Source organism: Lactuca virosa, chromosome 5, assembly GCF_052849685.1.
Source record: "Lactuca virosa cultivar CGN04683 chromosome 5, Lactuca_virosa_CGN04683_v6, whole genome shotgun sequence".
Lineage (NCBI taxonomy): Eukaryota > Viridiplantae > Streptophyta > Magnoliopsida > Asterales > Asteraceae > Lactuca > Lactuca virosa.
Genome location: NC_136430.1, coordinates 463,500,105 through 463,512,050, shown reverse-complemented (window position 1 = coordinate 463,512,050; position 11,946 = coordinate 463,500,105). Strand labels below are relative to the sequence as shown.

General features: G+C 33.1%; 1 long non-coding RNA gene across 1 annotated transcript; it reads right to left on the bottom strand.

Moving 5' to 3' along the window:
- Nucleotides 1-484: 484 nt before the first annotated feature.
- LOC145114879 (uncharacterized) lies at nt 485-1,270 on the bottom strand. The gene is made up of 3 exons (XR_013711305.1): nt 1,148-1,270; nt 957-1,054; nt 485-626 (listed from the first exon to the last, which is right to left on the bottom strand). It is a non-coding gene; the product is annotated as an uncharacterized LOC145114879 (long non-coding RNA).
- Between the last annotated feature and the right edge of the window lie 10,676 nt (nt 1,271-11,946).

Below are 11,946 nucleotides of genomic sequence, written 5' to 3'. Positions count from 1 at the left end.
ATCTTATATTCTTCAAACGGAGACGTGTGAGTTGTAGTTGCGCGTCAGTTGCACATTGACATATGTAAACGCAACTAGTAACTTGGTTGTTGTAAAACATATTGTTGTGTGTAATTTGATGAGTAAGTACAAGCGAACACTTGGGTCAAAGTTTATCCATTCCTTTTCTTTTACATACGTGTATCGCCTTATAACCCAATCTGATTTTTTTAAGTGTCTTTTTTGCTTCATAATTTGACCATCCTTGAGGAAATGTAGTTTGCAACAACTCAAGAAGTTGATCGCATGAACTACCAACTCATTTGTTGATCACCATGATATGCATCAGCTTTATTAAAAACTCAAGGGACGAAAACGAACATACAAGATATAATTTTAATTGGGCTTCGTCTAACAACTTTTGAAATCTATCATCGACACCGCTACCCTCTGTAACATCCCAAAAATTCAGATAAAATTTTCATTTTTAAATTCATTCCATTCGTACGATAATCACATCAAACAGTCGAAAGTATATCATAGTAGAATATTATCAGAGTACAAAGTCCCAAAATCACGAGATGTGGAAAAACATAGCTGGATGCAGTGCGATCAGGATGGACCCTTACTTTTCGAGCCGAAAGTACCTGAAACATAAACTGATAATTGTAAGCACAAAGCTTAGTGAGATCCCCCAAAATACCCCATACCATATATAACAGTCAAAAACATATTGGGTCTATATATATATATATATATATATATATATATATATATATATATATATATATAATTTTTGTGTAGATAAAATCGTGGTAACCATATCTTATGCAAATATTATTTCACATTCAATTGATAAAGATGAAACTAGCCCATATTCATAAGATAGATATGGTTTGACTTGTATCCCCACCCCCCCCCCCCCCCCCCCAAAAAAAAAGCATGAAAAACTCGAAAAATGGGGGTATGAAGCTCACCTTGGGTTAGTTTTGTGGATGATTTGAAGAGTTGTAAAAAAGACTTCGAGCCTAAACACTAGGATGCTCTTGATGAACTCCTTGAAGCTTATAATACCCTAAGAAGGTTAACACACGAATTTTGTGTGTAAAGAGGATGAAATTTACATAATAAGGTGTAAAAAACACTAGGAGTTGTCGAAATTACTTACCAAAAATCTAAGGACCACCTAAATGATGGAGATTTTTGGAAATGACTAAGCTTGTTCTTGAGAGAACTTTTTGTGAAGAATGGAGATGATGAGAGGTAGGATAGTGAAAGAAATGGTGAAGAACTTGTCTTCTGGACATGGTTTAAATGAAATGAGTGAGTATGGATATTTGATAGGTATTTGAGTGTTGTGCATAGTAGTTTGTTGGATAAAATCATATAAAGCTGAAGTATCAACTTTTGAGGTCAATACCTTATTATTTTAAGTTGTCACCGTACAGGAACTTGCTGGAACTCCTTTATGTGACCGAAATCACCCCATCCGTTGGGGATTTTGGTCCTAATGGTTCTAGAATGGAGTTTACGGCCAAACTATGGTCCATTAGGGTGTTTTCGGCCAAGCTATGGTCCATTAAAGGTGTTTACGGCCAAAGGGGTGGCCCATTGAAGTGTTTTCGGTCTTGAATGATTCCTATGGATGTGTTTACGGTTCTAGTTAATAGGAAGCTCAAATATGGTGGCCTTAGAATTCGAGTGTCCAAGGTTGTGACAAAATTACAAATTCTTGTGTTAACACCATTTGATTCTTGTTTGATTGCATTTGATTACTTAAGGCTTATTGCAACATGAGTTCCAAATGTATATTATAAAACATCATTGTATCAAAGTTAAACATTGCATATACACTTACATACAAGACCTCTTTAGACTTGGTTTGACCCGAGATTTTCTAGTTGTCATAGTGTTCAATTTGCAGAAGTACTCGGATTTTTTGTGTATGTGTGTACGCTAAAAAAAGCCATCTATATGTCTGATTTCGTGTACATGTTTGCATATGGGGTGTGTTTGTGCATATGCATGTGTTTGAAGAACAAACCCAAAAAGGATGAAGAACACAAACACACACTCAAAAACCATTTATGTGTGTTTGTTTTATGGATGAACACGAGTTTTGGGTTCATTACAATTTCTGAGTTCATTACAATTTCTGTGTTAATCATGATTTCTGATGAAGATAACATGAAACGAGTTTTGATTTTCATCACAATTCTCTGTCTCATATTTGATGCTCTAATAGATTTCAAAAACCCAAATCTGATGTATATGTGTTCTTAATCTGAAAATCAAAATGTGAGTGTCATGTGTGTTCTAGATTTGAAAATCGAAACCTTGCTTGTGTGTATTACAACTTGCCGGAAAAATATTGTTGGCCAGAGAAGATGACTGGAGCCTCGCCAGAGCTATCAAATACTCCGGAAACTAGCTAAACCTCTGATAGCAGGTCATATGGATGTTTTTTGAACAATTTAACAAGTTCAATAGGAAATGTGACCAAAAAAATAAATAAATAAAACTTAGTGACCAATTATGTATTAAAAAATATGTTACTTTTTAAATTCATTATCCCTTAATATAATTAAATTGATTATATAAGATTACTCGATTTACGTAAAAAATAACTAGTGTTTCTTGTAAATTACCAAATACAAAAGATGGTTTAGATATGATTACTCGGCTAGCATATCACTTTTCTTGATTTTTATAATAAAAAATTATCTTACAATGGTTACTAATCTAAGACCTTTATGTATAAATTCTTTTTTATAAAGAACATTATCTGACTTTATTGGATCATGAGAATCAATGCTTTTTTGATGGTATCAATTCCACTCCCACTCAGGTTCTAGTGATTGGTCCCTTCGTATCTTCCTTGGTTGATTTCATGTCTTTTAGGTCGTTCACACTTCACAACTATCATACTTTTTCTTAATTACAATGCATTATTCATATCTTCACAATGATTTGTTAAAACTCTAGTCGATATTCTGTTATATTTCAGACTTATAAATACACAATTTGTTGATTAATATTATAAACTTATATAGATCGTTAGTAAAATCAAATGCAAACAAACCGGCAAATGATACTGGAGAGTTATATTTCGAATCCTCGTTAATTATAAGATATTATTATTATTTAATTATCAAGCTTTGTCCTTAAATAAGTTTGATTCTTCATGATCAAATATGATCGTAAGAAAGATATAAAAAAAATTGTCTTGTTGCCGAACGAATAAAATTACGAGACAAAAGATTAAAACCAACCTCAAGATCACTAATTCTTGACTGTTGAAATTGCACGCAATAAATTATGTCCTTATATAATTTTACATTGCTCAATGATTGTAAGATTCAATGTAAAACTCAGAATTTAATATAAACTAGGAAAGAGTCCATGCTTCGCATGGGTTGTAAATAATTTAAAGTTTCCTAAAAAATTTCGTTGGAAATAATTTAAAGTTTTTTAAAAAAAATTGGCACAAAAGTGACAGTTGTCAAAGTTTAGTGGTGTTAGTGTAAAGAATCATCAAACTTTAGTGCCAAGAGTGTAAATAAGTAAAAATGAAAGTTTTGTGGCAAAAGTGTAAAGAAATAAAAGTAAAGTGGCAAAAAATGTGAATTGGAAAAAGTTCATGTTAAGGCAAAAGTGTAAAGAAATAAAACTAAACTGGTAAAAGTATGAATTAAAAAAAGGTTAAGGCAAAAGTGTAAGGAAATAAAAATATATTGACAAAAGTATGAATTGGAAAAAATTAAAAGTGGCAAAAGTATGAATTGAAAAAGGTTAAGACAAAAATGTAAAGAAATAAAAGTAAAGTGTCAAAAGTATGAATGGGGAAAATTTACTGTTAAAACTATCCATGTGCTTTATATATATATATATATATATATATATATATATATATATATATATATATATATATATATAATTATCGTTTTTTCCGATATATATGGAAGAACCGATAAACACAAAATGAATACTTGAAAACTCGAAAGAAAGCACAAATGCATAGAGAGTGGATCTTGATTTTTATGGTGTGGAATACGGCCTTAGAGAGTTGTATTTATAGTCGCATAAACTCTAGGAGACAACCAAAATATCACAGATTGTGACGGAGACAACCACATATCTCACAAATTTTGACTAGGCCAAGCCTTACCGCACCACATTTCTCTCCAAGCAACATGTTTTCAGGAGTCTACTAGAAGCTTCTAACATTTTATCCACGAAATCAATGCATGGTCAACATTCAACATGTTGATCGGGTTGGTCTAACAAGATCCGATCTGAATCCTGCCAAAAATAAAAGCTCCCAGCGACAAATGCAGCTTGCGAAGTGAAAAGTACGCCTATATCGTAGGATCTAATGAAATCACAATAGAAGCAATACCATAACAAAATAGATATACATAATCTAACCCCAAAATCATGGATTTGATCTCATAATCAAAGAGACAAACTAATGAACAAGTCTTTATGGCATGAGTACCAGTTTTCCATCTAGTTAGGGTTTCATATCCTAAATTAACTATTTCAGGCGAGATAAACCATTTATAGGGTGAAATGGTAGTACTTAGATGTTCTATAACCAATTTTTAGCATTAAAATATGAATAAACAACTGACCTTAAAATTTAGGTTTCTTTATTACACCAAATCATAGCTCGAATTTGAGAGAAATGGTGAAGAAGTATATCTTTCAAAGCTTCTACAACTTTAATCTAGCTTTGCTTCTTCCCTTTTCTCACATGATGAAATAGGTGGAAATAAGGGGGAAGATAATGAGTCTCTGTTATATATTTTTTCTTAATTGGCATATTAAACCTCATATTGATCATCATTCTTTCATTTCAACTAGGGGTGAACATGGGTTGGTTTTGACCTAAAACCAAACCCAAACCGACAAGCTTTGGTTTCAAAAAATTAAACCCAAATCCATGGGTTCGATTTCTCGGTTTTTGGTTTTAAATGGGTCGGTTTTTGGTTGAAATCAAGAACCAAATTCAACCTTAATTGGTGATGCATGAGAACTTTTCTATATAGAGGATACCAACAGTGAAAAAAAATTATTTGGCCCAATACAGGATCATTAATTGGTATAAGCTTGTATAATAGAAGTAAGTCGATGCTTGTACACACTCGAGATGTGGGATGCAAGCCTTAGCCTTGAAAAGAAAAAACAACTTTAAGTGAGGCGGGAGAATAGAACACGCCACCTGAGATTCCATCAGAAGTTCAACGTCCACAAAATTTACAATTGGACCAATTATAGGTTTGTGTTATTTAGTCATCAAATTCAACTATATACATATATTTACGGAATCAAAAGTCTAAAACAAGAAATGCAGTAGACAAAGACGGGCTAAACAACTTGCTCTAGATGTAACTTATGGCATTTTTTTACGATATATATATATATATATATATATATATATATATATATATATATATATATATATATATATATATATATATATATATATATATATATATATATATATATATATATATATATATACTATTTGCAGAAAAATGATATTTTTATAATTTCGGTTCATTTTTTTTATCGATTTTTATGTTTCCTCAAACCGAAACCGAACCCAATATTTTCGTTTTAAAAAAACTCAAACCCAAATCGTTGGTTTCTACTTCGATTTCGGTTTTTTTTGGTTTTCTGGTTTCCGAGTTTGGTTTTGCTCCCCCTAATTTCAACCACTAAATGAATAATCTCCAAATAATACTTCTAAATTTTAGACTTTTCCCCCAAACTACCATCATTTTAACAAATAAGTCTTTAACATTTTTAATTCCAGCCGATATAAGATCTTGTCATTCCTCATTTATTTACTCTTTTAGTCAAAATTGACTCTTTTTATTTTAATATTGACAAAATTGCAAAAATGGACCCTGTGGTATGAATGTTTTTGGGTTTTAGTTCAAACCCCGACTTTTTTTGGATTAGTGGTCCTTTTGAGCTAGTTTGCTTGCAGTTTTGGTCCCTGTCCAAACTAAAAAGACTATTATACCTTTAATGGATTTATTTTTCATTTTTCTTTCACTTTTTAATATTATTATTATTAAATATAAAAGTGGGCCCACTTATCTCTCTCTCTCTCTCTCTCTCTCTCTCTCTCTCTCTCTCTCTCTCTCTCTCTCTCTCTCTCTCTCTCTCTCTCTCTCTCTCTCTCTCTCTCCAGAGAAAGGTACATTGATATCCCTCTCTATAATCATCTTAATCACCATATTTGACCTTTTCTAGAAATCTAAAGCATTTTTACCAAAATCTAAAGCATATTTTGATTAAACACACATATATACACTCTTCAATGTCGCTACAACACACGTCCAGATGAACTCCTTGAAATCAAATCTAAAATCGATTTGGTGTGTATGTGTGTGTCTACATCCTCATAGTCTGAAACTGAGATTGGTTTTCATTTTTCTGTTTCTAGAAATTGATTTTGTTTTTTCAAATCTAAATCGATTTTGTTATTCATGAACTCAATACGAAATTCATCATAAGCATCTTTCATTTTTCATTTTAGGAGTAAGAGATCTGGGTGCAACTGTAAAATAAGCATCAATCCTACCTCCATTAATGTTCACTTCCCCTTCCTCGATGACCCTCCTCATGTATCATCTACCCGTCGTCACTTTCATCTCTGCCATCTGTAGGTCTCTAATATAGCATTTGGGGTGTGCTAGATCCGATTTAGGGTTTTAACCTAACACAAAACAGAGAGCATGGAGAATGGAGAAGTGGTATTAAAAAGGAGGATGTGGAAGGTGAAGTATGACACAGGGGAAACCATGGTTGACTATACATTTCCTCAAAACAGCTACCGCACTAACAAAGTTGGGGGATTTCTGGCTACAAACTCTACTCCATCCGTTCTTACTTAAACCTTTAACAAACACAACGATGGAGAAACCCTAATCAGAGTTAGGGTTTGTTGTGGCGACTTCGAGCTTCATCTCTGTCCTTCTACGACGACGGCTAGGAGAAAATAAGCGGTTGTATAGGGATCAAATTCCACGTCATCCATTGGTTTTTTAGGCGATGATGATGATGGTAGCCCCAATGATGGTGGAGCCAATGAGATGGCGAGACCAGCTGAATGATGCGTCGATAAATGCTGAATATGAAGGGGTTTACCGGAATACGATTTCTTCTGTCTGTATGGATCGACTGGGGATGTCGACGATGGATTTGGGGGATAAAATCTTGAAGATGAAGTGGTTTGGGTTAGGTTAGAGAGAGAGAGAGATAAGTGGGCCACTTTTATATTTAATAATAATAATAATAATATTAAAAAGTGAAATAAAAATGAAAAATAAATTCATTAAGGGTATAATAGTCTTTTTAGTTTGGACAGGGACCAAAACTGCAAGCAAACTAGCTCAAAAGAACCACCAATCCAAAAAAGTCGGGGTTTGGACTAAAACCCCAAAAAAATGCATACCACAGGGACCATTTTTGCAATTTTGTCTTTAATATTTAACCTAAGTGTAATGATGACTCATTTAATAATTAGTAATTTTATTATTTTTTATTTTATTAATTATTTAACCATTTAATAAGGTTTTAAATTAGCCCTAAAATGGGATGTAACAATTACCTCCCCTTAAGACAATTTTATCATCGAAATCACGAATCCAAGAATTATTTCAGGATTCTTTTCCTTGTTTTTTTTATGTTTTCCATGTAATGTTTGATCTTGTTGAATGTTTCCACTTTACAAGAACTAAGTCACACATCTTCATGTTCATCATCTTCACTTTTTCTATCTCTAATCTCTTCGGGTTCTTTAATCAACATTTTATTTTCATCAACTCAAACCTCTTTTAGTGGCTAAGTATTCATTTTGTCTCTAATCCATTTCCTTAAATAACATACATATAATACAATATAAATTTCATTCAATTGCATGGGTAATTCTAATCGATATGGTTGCTTCCAAACCTTCTCCAAAATATTCAACGACTAAATATATCCAGGGTTTGGTTTCCCTCTCTTCCAAGCCTTATTAATCCTTGCCATGGTTATACATTAATTAGTACTTGATCACCCACTGTCACATCCCCAGCCGCCGGCGGAAACCCCGATGTGCGCGACGTAAATCAGTGATCACAGTTATTGTACATACATTGAACAGTACAAATATAATATTCTATTATTACCGAAATATAAATTACATTGACAATGGCTATTGCTTAATCATGACAGACGCCTGACCATTTGACATCTACAAATGTATAATAAAATAACAGAGAGTCTTCTGTGCAAAATTCTTCCGACATGCTAAAGAACCTGATAATGCATGCATTAAGATACGTCACAGAATTGTTGGTGAGTTCTACAGGTATTGATACAAAGTACTTTTATAACCAAAAGTGTTTTCTAAAGTCTTATCTAGTTGACCAGCTTTTATAAAATCCGTACTTTCCTATCAAAAGTATAAAATAAATGAGTTATAAAAGTGTATTTGGACTCATTTAGAAATATTTTTTGTTCAAATCCAAAAGTACGAAATTTGTAAAATACATATAAGTAAGTTAGACTTATATCAAATGTTACGCTTCGCATGACAAAAAAATGCATTTTATATAAGGATTTTGAATGCCAAGTTATATAAAAATAAGACGTGACACCCTTTGTGAAAACATAAAACTATCAACTTTACTATTGAGATTTCGTACAAGCAATTTTATAGTTTATATGTAAAACTCCGAGATCATGAGTTTATAAAACTTATAAGATCGTGTGGTAGTAGATATTAAGGCCTCGTTTGTTTTTCTACAAAAGTACTTTTTGAGCACTTTTTCCTTCTAGCGGGTAGACGTTTCGCAAGTACACGTCTTCTTCCGCAAACTTGGAAAAAGACAAAAGACATTTAACCACTTCCAAAACAAACAACACCTAAGTGTTATCTTATTAAATTTGGTATCGACACTTAACAAGTGGGGCAAAATCCTCCTACATAAACGTAGTGTTTTTGTACAAAAAAAAGGGTTTATATAAATAAGTTATTATATGTAAGTTAATAAACCTTTCTTAGTCGTGTCATGTTACTAATTAAGTGTTTTATGACTTATTTTATGTGTTGAAAATTATCATTTTGTGTCGCAAATTATTCCACTACATACAGTCTCTTTCAACTAGTATAAGTGAACAAAACCCCCGTATAAATCCTATTTTAATTCTATACGGTAACGAAATGAATCTGGGGTCTATAATAGCTCATAACCGAACTGCGACTCGTAGCCTCTACACCAACACTAAAGAGGGGCGTGCTAAATTTCCACTTCAACGCTTTATCAACTTCGTGGAGTAACTAGTGTAGAAACGTTAACGCTTGTTTTTGACTCGTCAGGCGATGACTGTAGCTAGCAACCGTTGGCAGGATGTCTACATGTATAAATCAGTACCGTCGATCTATACCTGATGTTCCACGTTCCATATAGATTAACAATTATAACGTAAAGGACTTTGACTAATACATACATTCATAGTGTAGTTACATACATAGCCCACATGGCTAAGGAAATGATCCTAGTCTATATGGCTTTAGAAAACGAATGTAGCTCATATAGGAAGACCCACAGGTGTTAGAGCCTAACAATGTGTCTATGCATCCTGATCCTAAACTTTCAGTTATAAGATTGTTGAATAGTTATAATTATGTTATTCGGGAATAATCTTTGATTGAAGTCTTTTAGTATTTGAGATTTTTAGGACTTAAATGATTTCTAAATTTTATTTTCTGTTACGACGAAAGTTGGGCAGCAAAACGGCTGCTTCTATAACCTTTTCCAGGTTTCAACCAACGTGAAACCAACAATTTCCATAATAATAATCGATAAGTTACATAATTGACATGATACATAATTCCATAGATAACTATTCTTAAAAATCTGGATATCAATTACACAATTATATAAGACAATTTCGTAACGTAGTAGAAATGATTCATATTTGTCACACCCCCAAACCGGAACGGCGGAAACGTTCGGGGGCGGAGGACGTCATGTTCAGTATCATAACCATAGTGAAGAAAGTAAACACAACAATCATAAATATAATTTAAAAGGTTACATCGTTGCAAAAATACATGTTTCCAAATAAATTACATATGATGTCAAAACATTGCAAAAATCTGCACCTTAGCGTCTTGCCTTCAAAAATCTTGAGGTTACCTGTATTACTGAATACCTAAGAATACAAGTTGTTTTTGAAAGAGTATCAGCATTAAAGCTGGTGAGTTCATAAGCAATTTATGAATGAAAAATGGATGTTGTTCCGTAAAGTTTGTTACAAGTTTGTTTCCAGAAAAATCCAATATTTTCTAAAAGGTTTGATGTAGTCTTAACTGAAACAAGACTTAGTATATGTAAGTAAATCGTCATACTTATGTGTGGTTTTATATTTAAATAAAACTCCTTTTTGTGAGGTTTTGAACCCCCGTGAACTGTGTGTTTTGTTAATTCCCCATGTGAGTTGTTATAACCATGCTAAAACTCGAAGGCCACGTACTCGACGTTCTTCAGGCGTCAGAATGTTATGACATTTGTCACCCCAGACCTACCGTTCTAGCTGTTGTAAGCAACTTAGGTGCGGGTTTGTCAGACCCAATATAGATCTATACACAACTATCACGCTCTCCCTCCAAGAGATTCTGATTATAACTACATGACTTTTCTGTGGTACTTAAGAGTACCCCGAAGGTGAATGTCTCACAATTTTATTCATTAACAAGTTCACGTAGTTTGTAATGAAATACCCGTTTTGTAAATCGATTGTTTTACCGTTTCCTTGTTAAACGAGATGTTCAGACTATACCTATTATAGTCTATCGAAAATTTTTTATGATTTACTGAAACCTTGTTATGCATGACTTTGTATTTCAATAAAAATGACATTGAAATTACTAAGTGTAAATCTTACACACCTTGCTCAACATGTTAGAAGGTGTGAATAACTCTTAAACTTGTTTTGACAGTTTTACCCTTAACTGTCACTGTTTTAGAGTATTTATAGAAAAATCATCGTAAGTCGAAAACTGAATCCGTAAACTCGGAGAGTTTAGAAAAAGAGTCTACTATATTCATAAATTTTCTTATAATTTTTGGTGGTCTCAAACCAGTGTGAAAATGTTCATCTTCACAGCCTGGTCCGATTTTGTTGCTGCAGTGATAGGTAGTCTTGTAAAAATCACCATAAATTGTAGAAAAATCATATGGAAATGTGCAAGTAGTCATTTTAAAGGTATAAACCTTAAATATTTGAATATTAAACATTTTTGAAAATATTAAGTTTAAGTTGGGTAAAACAGTTCGTGAACAGGTCACAACTTTTCTGTTGTAGGCTGTCAAGTTAAGTTTTAAATATGTTTTGGTGTTTTAACTTGTATCCCCCCTGAAAACTAAAGAACACTGGAAAATGTATGGGTATGAACTCACCTTGAGTGATTTCTTGAAGAGTGGAAGGTCGAAGATGAGGAGTATCAAGTCAAGAACACTTGATGAACACGCGGAATTTTGGATGATCCTAAGAACGATTTTTGGTGTTCAATGTGGGTAGATGATTCAAGAGTGTTATGAAAATATGGAATAACACTTGAGTTTAGATGAAATAATTACCAAAAAGTGAAGTGTTAGCTCAAGAACACCTTCAAAAAGTGGCTGGAAGTAGAGAGAATAAGAAGCTTTCTTGAGGGGTAAGAGAAGTGTAAGTGTTTGATGGTGAAGGAAATGATCAAGGCAAACCAAAAAATCCTCCAGGGATTTCTTTATATACGAGGTTGCTGGAGCAAATTGCAAGATTGATAGGATGTTTGCCTTGGTTTGTGTGATGTGGATAGGGTTGGCTAATGAGGAGGTGACACATGGAGGCAAGTGGGCACACTTGACTCACTTGTGGGGTAGAATATCCTTAGATATTTCTCTTATTGTAAAATAA